The following is a 17,981-nucleotide window of genomic DNA, read 5'->3' on the forward strand; positions in this document are numbered from 1 at the left end:
ACATATAATTTCAGCATACTATGTACCAAATCTTTTGAAATGCCCCTGGAAATTAACCAAAACGCTATGATCCTCCAAAGAATAAAAAAGCGCTCCATTAAGTCTTTACACCATCATGTAAAGTTTTTGAAAAAATGAGGACATTGTTATATTTTATTTTACACTAAAAAAGAAAATCACAGCACATTACAAAAACTTCAACACAGTGGGCTATGTCCATTAACAAAATATTAATATTATCTTTCATATCATGTTAAACAGAAATACAAACCCTACCAGGTTACTAGAACCAAGTTACTGAAAAATAGTATCCTAGTATCTAACTGGAATTACCAACTACGAAGTCATAAATGACATATTGGTTTGCTCTATCACAGAAGCAGAAACTCTTCCAAAGTGTTTAGGAAATTCCAAATATAAAGGGTTTGCTTAACATGAAGTTTATGTAATAGAGAACTACTTCTAATAGAAATGTAACTTAAATCTTAAAAATCCTTATCCCCCTAATACAATTTTATGGACTCATCAATACAACGCACAATTATCCAACTATGTGCAAGCCAATTAACTTATCTATAATGTAAGTACTATACATAATTTTCAGGAAAATGGAAAATACTGGCACTGTAAGCAAGGCAGGCAGTTTGGAAACCTGCCTATAGCACAATGAAGCCATAAGTGGCCAGGCTAACATTAAAAATCAGAATACCAATAACTTCAAATAAAAAAGTATCAATTCTTCTCCAAATAATAACTAAGAAAAACAAGAGAAAATTATTAAAACTAAAAGCTGATTCTTTTCAAAGCTCACTAAAATTGGTAAACCCCTAGGCAAGGCTCATTAGAAGAAAAAAGCAAGCAAGCAAGAAAGCAAGCTGCTACAGGGAATGAAAGGGAACACCACTACAAAGATTAAAAGAGAATACTATATAGAAACAATTTTAAGCTGAAAGTTTCACATTTTAGATCAAATTAACTAATTTCCTGAAAAACAAAAACTACCAAAGCTCACCCAATTAAAAATATCAACAGCTAATAGCTATTAAATAAATTAAATTTGTATTTAAAAATCTTATCATAACGTAAACTCAGGGCCCAGATGGCTTTACTGGTGAAATCTACCAAATATTTAAGGAAGAAATAATACTAATTTTACAAACTTCCAGAATATTAAAGAGAAAGGACTACTTCCCCTCATTCTATAAGACATTATCTTGATACCAAAGATGTTACAAAAAGAGAAAACTACAAAACAATATCCCTCATGAACATAAATGCAAAATTTCTTAACAAAATTGTAGCAACTCAAACCCAACAATACATAAAAAGCTTACTATATCATGACGAAGTGGGGGTTTTCCAAGGAATGCAAGTTCAAACAAATGAAAAGGAAAATACAACTTTTCAAAATTTATGGGTTAAAGCAAAAACAGTTCAGAGGACATTCATAACTATATAGGCCTACTTCAACAAACAAGAAAAATCCTAAATAAACAATCTAACTTGGCCTTTTGAGCCACGCTTCTCTTGCTCAGGCCCACTTCCATATCTGGAAGTATCACTTCTCTTCTAATAAAACTTTTCTTTTCTGCTGTTAAAAAAAAAAATCTAACTCTACACGTAAAGGAACTAGAAAAATAAAAGCAAACAAAACCCAAGTAAACAGAAGGAAGGAAAGAGTTAAGATCAGAGTGGAAATAAATGAAGTAAAAATTTAAAAAACAATAGAAAAGATCAATAAAAGAGCAGGTTCTTTGAAAAAATAAAATTGACAAACCTTTAGCCAAACTCATCGAAAACAGAAGAAAACCCAAATAAAATCAAAAAAGAGAAGTTACAAACGATACCTCAGAAGTAACAAAGATAGTTGGAAAAAACAACAATTATATAGCAACAAATTCAACACTCTAGAAGAAATGGATAAATTTCTAGGAGTATATAAGCTTCCAAAATTGAACCAGGAAGAAATATAAAATATAAACAGACCAATTACTAGCAATAAAACTGAAGCAGTAATCAAAACTCCCCAAAAATAAAAGTCTAAGACCAGACAAGGTCTTCACAGGTGACTTCTACTAAACATTCACTGAAGAATTAATACCTATCCTTCTCATACTATTTCAAAAAGTTAAAGTGGAAGGAACACTTGCAAACTTGTTCTATTAAGCCTGATACTAAAACCATACAAAGACATTACAAAAAGAGAAAACTATAGGCCAGTATTCATAAACATTGATGTAAAAATTCTCAACAAAATATTAGCAAACCAGATTCAACCATGATCAAGTGGGATTCATGGGATGCAGTGATGGGTCGACATCTGTAAATCAATCAACTTGATAAATCGCATTAATAAAATAAAGAATAAAAACCACATAATTATCTCAACAGATGCAAAAAAAAAAATCTGGCAAAATTCAATACTCTTTTATGATAAAAACTCTCAACAAAGTGGGTATGGAAGGAACATCTCAACATAGTAAAGGCGATATATGACAAACCCACAACTAATATCATACTAAATGGTGAAAAGCTAGACATGGTTCCATAGTGTAGCAATTAGCACATCTGCTTTACATGCAAAAGGTCCTGGGTTCACGCCCCAGTGAAGCCACAGTCCATGGTCTATGGCCATGCCACCTTTCACAAGCCCGATCCCGTCTGATCTTGGAAGCTAAGCAGAGTCAGGCCTGGTTAGTACTTGGATGGGAGACCACCTAGGAAGACCAGGTGCTGTAGGCATAAATAATAATTTAAAAAAAATTTTTAAATAAAATATAATAAATGGTCAAAAGTTGTAAGCTTTCCTCTAGAATCAGAAACAAGACAAGGATTAGAACGCCTATTATCACCACTTCTACTCAACACAATATTGGAACTCCTAGCCACAGCAATTGGACAAGAAATAAAAGGCATCTAAATCAGAAAGGAAGTAGTGAAACTCTCATTATTTACAGATGACATGATATTATATATAGGAAACCCTAAAGATTCCGCCAAAAAACTATCAGAACTAATAAAAAAAATTCAGTAAAGCGACAAGTACTGAATCAATATACAGAAATCTGTTGCATTTCTATCTACCAATAATGAATAATTAGTAGAGGAAATTTAAAAACTTACATTTACAATTGTATCATAAAGCATAAAATACCTAAGAATAAATTAAACCAATGAGGTGAAAGACCTGTACTCTGAAAACTATAAGACACTGAATTAAAAATATGAATACACAAATAAATGGAAGGATATACCTTCTTCATGGATTGAAAGGATTAATATTATTAAAATGTCCTTAAAGCAATACAGATAGATTCAATTCAATCCCTATTAAGATACCAATGGCATTCATCTCAGAATCAGAATTAACCCTAAAATCTATATGGACCCCCCAAAAAACAAAGAAATCTTAAGAACAAAGTGGGAGGTATCACCTTCCTGATATCAAACTGTACTACAAAGCTACGATAACCAAAACAGTATGGAGTACTGGCATAAAAACAGATATATAGATCAATGGAACAGAAGAGAGATCCCAGATATAAATCCTTGCTTATATGATCAATTAATATAAGACAAAAGAGGTAAAGATATCCGATGGAGTAAATAGTCTCTTCAATAAGTGATGTTGGGAAAATAGGACAGATACATGCAAAAAAATGAAATTAGGCCACTTGCTTATACCATATACAAAAATAAACTCAAAATAGATTAAAGACTTAAACATAAGACCTGAAACCATAAAACTCCTAGAGAAAACATAGGCCGTGAACTCTTTGACATTGCTCTTAAGCATCATCTTTTTGAACATGTCTCCTCAGAAAAGGGGCAAAAGAAAAAATAAACAAATGAGACTACATCAAACTAAAAAGTTTTGCACAGCAAAGAAACCATCAACAAAACAAAAAGACAACCTACTGAATGGGAGAAGATATTCACAAATGATACATCCAATAAGAGGTTAATATTCAAAATATACACGGAACTCTTACAATTTAACAGCCCCTCCCCCGCAAAAAAAGAATCCAATTTAAAAACGGGCAGAAGACCTAAGTAGACATTTCTCTAAAGAGGACATACATATGGCCAACAGACATATGAAAAGATGTTCAACATCACTAGTCATGAGGGAAATACAAGTTAAAACCACATCAGATATCACCTCATACCTGTCAAAATGGCTATCATCAATAAATCAATAAGTTATGGCAAGGATGTAGAGAAAAGGGAACCCTCATACACTGTTGGTGGTATTGTAAATTAGTACAGCTACTATGGAAAACAGTACATAGATTCTTCAGTAAATTAAAAATAGAGCTGCCACATAAAACACTAATTTAAAAAGATATATGCACCTCTAGGTTCACTGCAGCATTATTACTAATAGCCAAGATATGGAAACAACCTAGATGTCCATCAACAGATGAACAGATAAAGATGTGGTATATATAGAATGGAATAAGAATGAAATCTTGCCATTTGTGACAAAATGAATAGACCTAGAGGGTATTATGCTAAATGAAATAAGCTAGACAGAGAAAGACAAATACTGTAAAATTTCACTTATATGAAGAATCTAAAATAAAAAATGAACAAAACAGAAACAGACCCAGAGATATAGAGAACCTCCTAACAGTGGCCAAAGGGGAAGAAAGGGAAGGGAAAAATAAAAAAATGAAAAAAAAAAAAAGAGAGAGAGAGAAATACAAATGGCAAAAAAGAAAAGAAAAAAAACATTAAAAAGTCAACAAAGATAAAAAGGCAGGTTGAGGGGAAGAGAAGGTAAATACTTAAATTTTTTTTCTTGAAGCACAAACCATAAAAGAGAAAATATAAAGTGAACTTTATCAAAACTGAAAACTTCTCACTGTTAAGAGAAAAATAATCCAAAGATATAAAATATATCTTCTAATATATTTGTTTATAAGCAGAGATAAAGGACTGAAAACAGAATACACAGTAATTAAGAAGGTAAGTTTTAAAGAAAGATCAGGGTTCAGGTTCCAGTACTGCCAATTATTGGCTGTGTATCCCTTAGACAAGTTAGTATCTCTGAGCTTCAGGTACTCAACCTGTGAAATGGGAATAATAATATTAACTACCTCATAGGGTTATCATTAAGATCAAATAAGGTAATGCACATAAAGTACTTAGAACAATCCTAATACATGATATTTTAATAGTGGATATTTCCAATGGTTAGGGACAATTTTTACATTTTCTTTTATATATCTCTATATCTGAGTTTTCGAAATAATATATTGCATATTTTAAATAAATACAGAGTGAAACAAATAAACCTAATTGTGCACAAAATTAGTAAAATTATTTCAGGTAACTTTAGAACTCAGTATTCTAACTGCACATATTAGTGGAATATGTTCTAGAAACATAAATTACTGCAAAAATTTTAGATTTTACTTTTTCTTATTATCAGTAATATCAGTATCACTATTTTGAAACCATTTCTATATATGTCCAATATAGCAAATAAATAATTATGTTTATATTTTAAGGAACCAAATTTTTTTATGTAAGACAAAAAAAGATAAGCTATTAAAGTCAAGTAAAAACTCTAAAATTCTTAAATCTAAATTGTAAAAATCAATATGAACTTGTGATTTTTAAAAATATTTGTAGAAGCAAGGACAGTATCAATGAGCACCCAGGTTTTGAGTTCTCAATATTATTTCTGAATTAATTCTTGGAGGAATGGGCGTTTTCAGATGTGCAGGAAAAATTCATAAGGTGAACCTGGGCCATTGGCTGTGCATGAAAGCAAGAAATCTTTCAAAGATTTACAGAACATGTCAAAAAGCTACCAATTTGAAATTATTCCCACAGATCAATGAAACAACTTGTGTATCAAAAAGAATGACTATAATTGTTTCAAACTAATGGTATAAATCCATGAGGGTATGATGATACTCAAAGACAAAAGGTCTTTAGAAAACCAACCGTTTTCTACATAACCTGTTACCATTAGAGATAACTGCTATATCAACTCTTTACTTTGAAACTGGTAGTTACAAGAAAGGAAGCATTCATCCTGCCTTTCTAATAGGAACTACACTTTCAGGATTAATTCTGTTGATGAGGGAAAGCTCTTCTTTACAGAAGAACGGCACATCATAAACATGACAGAAATAGCATGAGGGTACAATTTCATAACCTCTAAATAACTGATTCAAGTATCATCAATGGATGCTAAACTATGAAGGTTATTAGTGAACTTTATAATAGGGAACACAACTAGAATCACTAAAAGTGTAACAACCAATCATTATCCACCTCCTGATGTGATGCAAAAGAAGGTACACAACACCACTTGTGTTCCTGCCCCCCAAACAAAAATATGAATTAAATCAAGCTTCTAACCATTAGTTTACAAGAAATAGAGAGGATCAAGCAAAAAGACAACACAAGAACACACAAATTCTGAATATGCGGTACCTACAAGACAAAGGCCTGGTTTCTCTAATGAATCAATAATTTGAAAAGGAGTAATTATCCTATGTTTAGAAAAAGGACTTAACAGACATGAAAACCATGTAATTGTACGTTGTGAACTGTGAATGAAATCTGGAAAGTGACACTTTCAAGATAAAAGAAGTTTTACTACGGGTGGTATTAAATTATATTAAGGAATTACTAATAATTGTTAGATGTGATAACATAGTGGCTATGCTTTTAAAAGAAAGCCTTATCAGTTAGAGATGCATAATTATTAATTTACAGGAATGTTTGAGATTTTGCTTAAAACTACTTCAGGCATTTCCTCACTCACCAAAAAAAGTAGGAGAAAAGAGATCAGTCAAATATTGAATTAACCTTGTGGCCAATGATTCAATGAATCATAACTATGTAATGAAAGCCCAATAAAATCAAAACTCTAGACAAGTTCAGGTGAGCTTCCCTAGTTAACAATACTGTGACACATAGGGTGACACATCCTGACTCAAAGGGAAAGGACACAGAAGCTTTCAATTTGGCACCCTATACATCTCTTCTGGCAAGTTCTGATTTATATCCTTTTGGATATAATAAAACTAATCGTAAGTATGTACAGTACTTTCTGAGTCCTGTGAATCATTTTAGCAGAATGGGAACCCCCAAATCTGTAGCCAGTTGTTTCAGATGTGCAAGTTGCCTGGAAACCCTCGAGCTTGTGGCTGATACCCGAAGTGAGGGCCGTCTTCTGAATGACTGTGCCCTTTACCTGTATAGTTTGGCCTAATCATGGGTAGTGTTCAAATTGCACTGAATCTATAAAAGATGTTTCGGGGACAAATGAGGAAATTTGAATTAAGTACTGGTATAATATGACATTAAAGAATTACTGTTGATGGTTGAGTATGATAACAGTATTGTGTTTATAAAGGAAAATGTCCTCATTTTTTAAAAAGTTACATAAGTATTCTCATATGAAATGTTTATAATTTAACTTTAAAATATTTCAGAAAAAAATAAGACAGAAAATATCATTAAACCTTGTCAAAGGATACCCAAGAGATTGTACACAATTACTAAAACCACTGTTAAAAAGAGTGTAGTAAGACACTAACAAATAAATAGAATTCGGTAGTGAAGAAGTCCATTATCTGGCTTACTTTTTTTTTCTTCGATGGAAAAATGAGCTAAATAATTACTACTTCTTTGCTCTCCCTCTAAACGCTGGTTTCCAAATCAAATTTTGCTGTTCATATGAAAAACTATCTCCGCCTGATCACAACATAAGACAAAATTTCTCAGGCTTCATGCCTTATTCATTCAACAACTGTTTAATAGGTAGCTATTACTGCTTGGTACTACTCTAAGTGGCAGCAGTAATAGGACAAAATCCTTCATTAAATCTAATTTTAGTGGCGAGAGACAAACATTAAGTATAACTGAAGAAATAAAAGTTACTGAGAATTCCTGAATAAAATGCAGTATGTTAGCTTTAGAAAATAAACCTACTATTAAGCTAACAGGGGAAAAGAAGTTTTATGCTCTAATGAAGCACTGTATTGAAAACTTAAATTTTCAAAACTATATGTGAAGCCTCATGTAGGTTTCAAAATACTATCATATATATCATCTTATCTGAGCCTCACATGCTATGAGATATAAGCACTTATTACTATTTTCATTTTATAAATTAAAAAGTTCAAGGCTGAAAGAGATGGTTAGTTTTTAAATGGAAAACCAGAGCAAGAATGTTAGATCTTCCAATTCACTGCCCAGAATTCTATCACAATACAACCTCTCATGGCAAAAGACAGTAATCAAAAAGCTTATAATAAAGTAAGAAAAAATCCCAAATCAAACTTCATGCTATAATAAATTCAGAATATTACTATTCAAAGTACGGTCCTTGGACCATCATCATAACCTTGGAGCTTGTTTAGAAATGCACAATCTCAAGTCTACTGAATCAGAATCTACATTTTACCAATATCTCCAGGTGATCCATATGCAACCTAAAATTTGAAAATCACTGATCTGATTTGAGAATCACTGTCCAACAACTTCCTATGATGCATTGTCTATGGTATTAAAATCACTTAAAAATAGAGTAAACTTTGATGGAAGAAATTAAATATTTCCAATTCTGAAAACTCGCAAGCTACCCCTAAAGTCCACTCCATATAATAATTTGTAATTTGGCTAACAACTGACTTTGAATCCCACCCATAAAAAAGGATCACTTATAAAAAGTGACATAGTATAGTCTACCAAAAGAATTTACTGCTCATATCCTTCCCCAACCAAATTGTAGAAGGAAATGTTAACACTGCAAACTATAGGAAGATGTTAGGATTAAGAAGATTCCATTCTTATTAATAAAAGGAGAAATGAAAAGGATACAAACCTTTCCTGGGACCAAGACCATGATGATGAGATGCAGTATAAGATAAGGTCAAGCCAGCCTGACCTTGAGTCTCTAATGGGTTGTTTTCGGAGGCTAGGGATAGGCCAGCCAGTAGTAATAAACAGAAAAAGACTGGGAGTTAAAGGTAGCTGAAGAACGAGTTTAGCATCCAGCTCTCTAACTCTGTTACCTTCTTCTATTTACCCATCCAATCCAATGGTAACAAAAATTTTTCCATTATATTTGTCTATGTGTTATGAGGGAACTTCTAAATTATGGTAGTTATGTAAGGATTCTCAAATATCTAAGAACATACCTTTCACAAATATCAAGAATGCACTGGTCTATGGCCATGGTACCCTGAACAAGCCCAATCCTGTCGGATCTCGGAAGCTGAGCAGGGTCAGGCCTGGTTAGTACTTGGATGGGAGACCACCTAGAAAGACTAGGTGCTGTAGGCGTAAAATATAAAAAAAGGGATTGTAAGCTGACAAGGTCCTTGCAATCTGTGAGGTCAGCCAAGGGTTGCCTTGCCTTAAAAAAAAAAAAAAAAAGAATGTACTGTATACCACTATACAATATTTGCAGTATAGTTGAAGTCTAGTGGACATTCTATATTTCAGAATCCTTACAAGGATCGAACATCTAACATCTCAGAAGAACACTTCTTAAAGTCAAAGTAGTCCCTAGTCATCTTATGGAAAAAAAGTTTTTAACATGCTTTAATACACAACAGAGAAAATCAAACATCCCAAGATTTTTATGTATTTATATAACTTAAGAGATAAGGGTTTAATGGTCGATAGGAGCCACACAAGTCCAAATAGGGCAGAAGGTTTAAAAACAAAGAAACACAAAAACTACACACTCCCTTACAAATGTTCTAGTTGCTTTGAAACATTCATAACTTTAAATAGATGTAATTTCTCTAATATTGAAAATAAGTTACCTCATTCTTTTAAATGTATCTAATGAAATTTAAACAAACGTGTGATACCCACTCCCCCAAAAAATACATGAACAAACTGTTGTTTAACAATGCAAATTTACATTTGTTTTTACTTGATGATGTATCTACATTCCACAGAATTGTATCCTAATTATATACTACTGTATAATTGAAAATAAATTTTTAAAAAAACTTCCAAAATATTTTCACATCAGTTTTTCCACAATCCACAATTATTCTTGATAAAGTTCAACGCTGTAAGAACTAGAAATCAACAAATCTTTCTAACCATATTTTAGTAGAAATGCTAAGTTCTTAGACTGATTCATTATGAATTGTATCTAACTAATACTGTCTACACAAGAAAAGTCTCTCATTGTCAAACCACATCATTAACATTTAGTAAAATGTACACATCAATCATAAATCTGTTGGCTTCCCAGTTTTGGAAAATATATGTAACCTGTGTATAAGGCACAATTCAAGCTGCTTTAAAAACGCTCTGATCTACAGCCATGACACCCTGAACAAGCCCGATCCCGTTTGATCTCGGAAGCTAAGCACGGTCGGGCATGGTTAGTACTTGGATGGGAGACCACCTAGAAAGACCAGGTGCTGTAGACGTAAAAAATAAAATAAAAAATAAGGGATTGTAAGCTGACAAGGTCCTTGCAATCTGTGAGGTCAACCAAAGGTCAACTCACCAAATAAATAAATTAAATAAATAGATAGATAGATAGATAGATAAATAAATAAATAAAACCTCTCTGGCCCTATAACTCCAAAGACAACAGGAATAAATAAATAAAGCCTCTCTGGCCCTATAACTCCAAAGACAACAGGAATACAACTCCTGAAAAGTTTGCCTTTCTAACCAAGGAAATGTTGGGCCTAAATTTCACATTACAGATGGATACATTACTGTATTTGTTAAAAGAGGATGTCTAGCAGAAGAGAAGAATTTCTTTGATACAAAAAGGACAAATCATGAAAAAAAAGACTGAAAAACTCCATTAAAATTATGAACTTTTCTCACCAAAAAGACCATGAAGAGATGAAAAGACAAGTCACAAATTGAGAGAGGGTATTTGCAACCCATAAATTAAATAATTAGTATGCAAAATATTTAAAGAACTCTTAAAAATCAGAAACAACTCAAAATAAAAATAGGCACAGAACTTGAAAACATATTTCACAGAAGCACAACCAATGAATATATGAAAAAGATGCTCAACTACGGGAAATGCTACTAAAAACACAAGATATCATTTCAAACCCACTAGATTAGAAAAAAAATTAAAAGTCTGACAATATAAAGTGTTGGGGAAATGAAGCAACCAAAACACACACTAGCTTGACTCAGTAACCACAATAGTCACATTCACCATGAGCCAACTCAGTGACTCAAACACTGGAAGTGTTTGGTAAGCATTAAGCAACTGATAATGACCAATCCAGAATTCTGAGAACACATTTGTAGTACTGCCAAATTCAAATTTTGGCCCTTAATGAGCTGGGTCCAACCTGACTCAGCAATATAAATCAAAAAACTTTTTGTCCCTTATCCAATTTCTCCAGTTTATTTTGTTAAGTACAAAATATTCAGGTATTCATTTCCTCCTATAAACTAATGACATCTTAACCAAAATTTTAATGATTTATCATTCTAGTAACACTACTATTTCAATGAGAACAAGTGGTTTAAAATAGAATTGTACACTTGAAATCTACATAATTTTATTAACCAATGTCACCCCAATAAATGTAGTTAAAAAACAGTAAAGAAAAACAATAGTTATGAGATGTAACATACAGCATAGGAAATATGGTCAATAATATTATAATGACAATAAATGTAAGATGCAAATTCTGGTCAAAAAAATAATAATATTGTAATAACTATGTATGATGTCAGGTGGGTACTAGACTTATTGAGGGATCACTTTGTAAATTATATTGTCTAATCGTTATGCTGTACACCTGAAACTAATGTAAAATATCACATGTTGACTGTAATTTAAAATAAAATATTTTTTAAAACTAGTTCTTATACTTTAAATTTACTTGACAGGAATTAGAATGGCCCTGTGACCAACTAAGAGGGGCAAAATGGTACATATATAACAGATACAATAAGGGGCATTAAAGTTGGACAAATCTGAGCTCAAATTTAGACTCTACCATTTTATAGCTATAACCTTAGTTACTTGTTTCCTTGACAACTAAAAAGCAAGTGTATCACCACCTGCCTACCTAATCTAATTGTAAAGATTAAGTGAGATTATGTAAAGTGCTAAACAATGCCTAGCTCATTACCATAGGTCCAGAGTTAGCACCTTTTCCTTTGTAAATCTTGCTACAATCACCTAAAATTTTTAAAGCTTGAAATAATCTCTCAATTCACAGGGAAATATTACTTTTACATTCAAATTATTTTCCTATATTACAAGAAACTGTGTGCTACAGGTTAGAAGAGCAATACTCTCCTTTTTCTAACTGAATGGCTCTTTCCTATAAGAAATTAGACTCACTTATCTTCATGATACAGAACCAGAGATTCCCATGCTATGTAAGAAACTAAACTCAATTGATTTCTAAGCTTCAAATCAAAAAAAAATTTTTTTGAGTCTAAGAAAAAGCTATTTAATACTTTAAGGTATTGAGTACTACCTTTTGCATTTATTGAGAAAGACTATCTAAAGAAGATTATCTGATTAATGAACTGATGGTTGGCTTTTATGGTTTTTGTTAGTATGTAGAGAAAAAATTTACACTTAAAATAATCTACATATGAAAAATCTCAAAACATTCAACAATATAATTAGAGAACAGGAAAAATGTATAATCTTACACTGTGGGATAATTAAAATATATATAATGCTAAAAATACTTGAGAGAATTTTAGTCACTGAATTAAACTTCAGGAATCTCATTTTAAATACCTTATTACAGTCAAGACATAAAACATAACACAAGATAAAGTGACATCTGCCAGACCAAAAAGTGTGAACTAACCACCATCGATGAGAACTGCCTAAGATCTAATATTTTTTTAATCAAGATACTATTATTGTCTTCTTCGAAATCAAAATGAAAAATAAAATCTTTCAGATATACAGAAAATGTCATCATGAGGTAATGAGTCAAATACGAAACAAAGAAAAATTTAAGAAGTTCTAATATTCACATACTTTAATTTTTTCTTTTGTCTTCATTTCTAAAACAATATTTTATCTTCCAATGAGGTCATAGCAAGTTATTTGCTGTGCAGTGATAGATGCTCACTAAAAAAACATTAATTTCCCATTTCCATAATTATGACTCTTAATGCAACACACAACAGGCATTCAATAAATGTTGAATAAATAACAAAAAATAGGACGGATTAGAAACAAAAATTTAACTTATAAAACTCCACTAAAAATACGTAAATGCAGACAATGTAATCTTTGGACATTTCACAATCTCTGCTATAAAATAATACAGAAACTTTCAGTTTAACTAGTTTGAGACATTAACTGGAAAAAGCTAGCTATCACTAGACTAAGTGCCCTGTTTTTCCCACCATCAAATCTGACAAAATTCTAAAGAAAAACATCCATATCTATCCAAATTCTCAAATACTAATACAGAATTGAGGAAAGAGAACAAAATATATTTAATAGTTAAGTAACTAAATTACCAAATCCAGTTTTGCAACACTCTACGCTGTCTTAAAAACTCTAAATATCAGTTAATATAAAATCCATTTTTATGCCCAGCCATACTTTTAAGAGACTAGTCTGGAAAACAGTACATGTGACGGTAACACAAAGACCAGAGATGACTGATATAGATCAAATAAATGAACTGTATAACTTGATATTCCACAAGAAAGATCTGGGGCTGTTTCTGAGGCCCAGATGGACTGTACAGGTAAGACTCCACCCAAGAAACAAAAGAGGCAAGATAAACATACCTAAAGACCAGACAATGTCAAAGATATCCCCAAAGATCACTCACCTCGCGTTTGGTCTCCTCCCCTTCTCCCAAATCTCATCGCTTCAGGGAGAACTAAATCTGCACCTCACGTCCCCAGCTCACCCTCAACTCCCCATCACTTACCTTCTTCACTGAAACCTGAATCCCTCTCCCCCGACATCCTCTAATTCCCATCGAGCTCTAAGTCCAGCCAGATAGATATGTACTGCGCCTGTCTTCCAGGAATGTATTAGTCTCCTTAATCCGAACTCATTTTCCCACATTACATCTGCCTTCAGCCCCTCCAACTCTGGTCTCCTCACTCCGACCCTTCACCCTGAATCCTTCCCAAGTCAAGGAACTCTGGCCTCTTCCCTTTCCAACTCCCTCAGCGGCAGCTCCTTTCATCCAGCAGGGCCTCTAGCCTATTCCCCTGGTTCCCTCCCCCATCCATCTCGTGGTACCGGTCCCCTTCCCCCAACTCCGCCCCTCTCCCCCCAAAAAAGGAGGCCCCCTCACCTGAACGCCGCTGCCGCCGCCGTTCCAGAAGCCAAAAGGTGCTGGCGCCAACCGACTTCTCAAGCCCGGTCCCTCTTGAGCCCCTAACGGCCCCTAGGGAGAGCGAATGCCACCACCTTCAACTCTGCCCACCCCGGGCCAGGCCGTCACCGTAGCCACCGCCAGACCCACAGCCGCCATGTTGAAGTCCTACTTCTCTCCACCTTCCCCCCATCGCTCCGCCCCTTTAGGCGTCTGACGTCATGGCGCCGCGTCCACCCACCCCTCCCACCTCGGCCTATGGGAGGAGCTGACCGTGAGATCCCTAATCTCTCTTCCAGTGCTGAACTACAGCTGCCTGGAGCGTTGCAATTGGACCGGGTGAACTCTGCTGACCCAAAGGTAGGAAAGAAAGGAGAGAGTCACTAAGAGAGTAAAGCGTAGGGGTTGGAGAAGCAGATTGAGGCAGAAGGGTCAGAGTGTGGGGACCAAAGTTGAAGGAGTGGAGGGCAGATGGGATGCGGGAAAATGAGTTCAGATCAATGGGACTAATACACTACTGGAAGATAGGCACGGTAGACGTCTATCTGACGGAATCCCAGGATCCTTGAAACACAAAGGGACGCGCAAAGATTTATCAAGAAGACCTATTTGGGAATCAGCATGTCTGGCTTCTGGTGCCCGGTCACAGACCTGGTAAAAGGCCCACTCTTGCTGGTAATGGTGTCACTTTCCCCATTTACAAATGAATGGATTGAAAGGTGACCACTAAATCTTTCTCCAATTCTGACATTCAACCAGTTTAAAAATCAGGTAATCCAATTCCAAACCTTTACTGCCTTCTGCGCTTATTGAGTGTCTTCCAGAATCATATGCATGGAGGATTCCTTACTGAATGAGATGAATGTTTGTTCACGAAAGTTTCTAAGTAGTGGAGGAAATAGAAGCATAAACAGTTGACTCGTGGAAGAGTAAGAGGGTGATAATGGCGCATCAGTTGATCTAGAAAAATTGACTTTTGGCTAAGGGATTTACATCTACACTTTCTATGTACACAAAGTGTGTGTACACTCTCATGCCTAATTTTCCAGCCCTGTTTTCTCTCCAGAACTCCAGAGGAGAGAATATTTGTACTCTGAAAAGTTCAGCAGTTTTAACTCACAATGAGAGAAGGTGGGCATTCCAGAAGGGGGGTGTTAAAGTAAGCAGAGAATAACAAACCAACAATTCTTGATTATTTGCCTACTTAATTGAACAGGTAATGGACAGCCACAGAAGATTTGTGGAAAGGTAAAAGATTCACACCTGAAATAAAGCAGAAACAGCGGGGATGGAGACTAGGGGGATGAACTAGAAAAAGACTTAAGAGAGTGACTCAACAAGACTTAGAGATGGAAGGAGAAATAATGGAGAAGGAGGAGCCAAGTTTTGGGGGTCTCTTACTAACAGAAACAGGAAAGATCTAAGGTTTACTGAAGTCCTAAGGGAGAAAATAATGAGTTCACCTGGCTAAACTGAGATTAAGATGATGGCACGTTTTCTGGAGAAATGTTCAGGAGGGGATGTAAGCTTGGAAATCAGGAAAGAAGGAGTACACGTGTAGTATATTGGTAGTCCTTGAACAAATAAAATTTCATTCATTTAACAAGTATTATTGAGTTCCTGCAATATATCAGGCACTATTCTACACACTGGGGATACAGAAGTATGTAAAAGAAACCATCTTACCAAAAGAAAAAGTAATTAATTTTTTTAAATAAACAAACAAAAAATCCCTGCTCACAGAGCTTACATTTTAGAGGGAAATAATAATAATGGTAACAGGTGTTAAGAATAAAGCAAGGGAAAGAAGATTGGAAATATCCATGGTTGACATTTACAAAGGATGGCCAGGGAAAGGTGACGTGACTAAAGACCTTAAGGAAGTCAGGAAATGAGTCATTCAGATATGTAGAAGAAAATGCCAGACCAAGGGAACAGTAACTACCAAGGTCCTAAGGTGGAAGCTCACCTATGTTCTAGGAACATTAAGCAGCCTAGTGTGACTAGAGTGAAATGAACAAATTACAGAGTAGCAGGAATTTAAGTCAGAGAGTTAACAGGTGGCTAAATCACATAATGTCTTATAGATCTTTTCAGGACTTTGACTTTTACTCTAAGTGAGCTGAAAGCCATTGGAGAGTTTTGAGCAGAAAAGGGAAATGATCTAACCTTTTATCAAGATCATTCTAGCTATTACACTAAGCAAGAAGGACAAGGGTAGAGACACTTAGTGGTTACTGCAATAACCCAGGCAGGAAATGATAGTACCCTATCAGAGTGGTAGTAGCAGTGAAGGTGATTTAAAATGGTCAGGTTCTGGATACCTTTTGAAAGTAGAACCATAAGAATTTACTCACAGATTAGTTGCACAATGTAAGGAAATGAGAGGACTTAAGGATGACTTTAAGATTTTTGACCTGAGGCAAATTCTTGCAGGTTTGGCTAGAAAAATGGAAATTCAAATTAAAATTTCTGATGATAGAACCCTTTGGAACACTGACAAATAGGGCATGGGAAGAGGAAGCGGAGAAAGAGATAGAAAAGTAGTGGCCAGAGAAGTAGAAAAGGAATCAGAAGACTATGGCGCCATGGAAGTTTAGGAAGGAAAAACCTTTGGAGGGCTGGGCCTACTCATCTTCTCTCAAAATAGGACTCCCTGAGACCAAAGAAAGACAAGCCTCCCCTATCAGACAGGGACTTCTTGAGATTCCCCATCAGAGGTCTCCTGATACAATAATAATATTTCTTTCTCTGTCTTTTGCTTTAAGTGGGGGCCAGTTTTCTAACCACCTACTCCTAGGCCAGCCTGCTGTGTGCCACCTATCCTTAAGAAATAGGAAGGAAGTGGAGACATTTCCTTCCTGGAAAAACAAATAATTCACCTTCCTAGGAGTGACTCATACTTGTCAGTTGCCAGATATGAATCCCTGTAGTAACTCACCTGTGGCCAGAAAAGACTGAACAGGATGCCAGCCCTCTACTACCCCTACCCTGCGTCTTTCCCCTCCCAGTGCATCTAGACATTGGCAGCACACCTGCTGTTCTAGAAACAGCATTTCAGGCCAAGAGGCACCAGTTCCACTCCCTATTTTCCTACTCTTTCTCCCTCCCTTCATACACTAGACTTTTGGGGAGTCTAAGAGCAGAGACAGGAAAGACAGACAACCAACTCTACAATCTTTTATTCATTTAGCTGTCCAGCATTGACTAAGTCCTACCATGAGCCAGGCGCCATGAGTCTACAAAGATGCTCTCAAGGAGGTCAAGTGAGGGAATCAGACAGTTGTACAGATAAAGATGGTACCTGGCAGATAATCGCCTGAGTTCCCTAAGTAACACATTCCATGCCTGAAGAGTAGAGAGGAGAGAGTGTTTGGGTGGATTTGAGAAATTGAGGAAGAGACTTCATGGAGAATTGAAGCATTTAAGGTAGGCCTTAGAGGACAGGTAGAATGAAGGGTGCCAAAAGCAATTAAAACAAAGCAGTTTGAGCAAAGGCATGGATGCAAGAAAGTTCCAGGAAAATTCAGAATCACTAAGTAGTACAAAGGGTATATGTAGAAAAGCAGAGGGAAATAGGCTGGCGAGACCAAGAGAGAAGAAGCATGGCTTGGGTTTAACAGTTCTAAAGCTATAAATAAAGTCATTGGCACCTTTTTTCCAGGGAAATCCAATGGA

General features: G+C 35.0%; 1 protein-coding gene and 3 pseudogenes across 3 annotated transcripts in view; 3 read left to right on the forward strand and 1 right to left on the reverse strand.

The window, feature by feature from the left end:
• UBAP1 (ubiquitin associated protein 1) overlaps positions 1-14,518 on the reverse strand; it is a 58,670-nt gene extending 44,152 nt beyond the window's left edge. The window contains exons 1-2 of one of the 3 annotated variants that reach the window (XM_039875545.1): positions 14,283-14,466; positions 13,908-13,995 (exon numbers count right to left, since the gene is read on the reverse strand). The gene's annotated coding sequence lies outside the window, so the exon portion shown is untranslated. Of the gene's footprint in view, positions 1-13,907; positions 13,996-14,282 lie in introns of all 3 variants that reach the window. The other 2 variants (XM_039875544.1, XM_039875546.1) reach the window with 2 other exon arrangements.
• LOC120613027 (uncharacterized) lies at positions 2,624-2,742 on the forward strand (annotated as a pseudogene).
• Positions 9,197-9,315, forward strand: LOC120612993 (uncharacterized; annotated as a pseudogene).
• On the forward strand, positions 10,309-10,427 carry LOC120613043 (uncharacterized; annotated as a pseudogene).
• Positions 14,519-17,981: the final 3,463 nt, after the last annotated feature.

This window comes from Pteropus medius, unplaced genomic scaffold, assembly GCF_902729225.1.
Source record: "Pteropus medius unplaced genomic scaffold, Ma_sr-lr_union100, whole genome shotgun sequence".
Lineage (NCBI taxonomy): Eukaryota > Metazoa > Chordata > Mammalia > Chiroptera > Pteropodidae > Pteropus > Pteropus medius.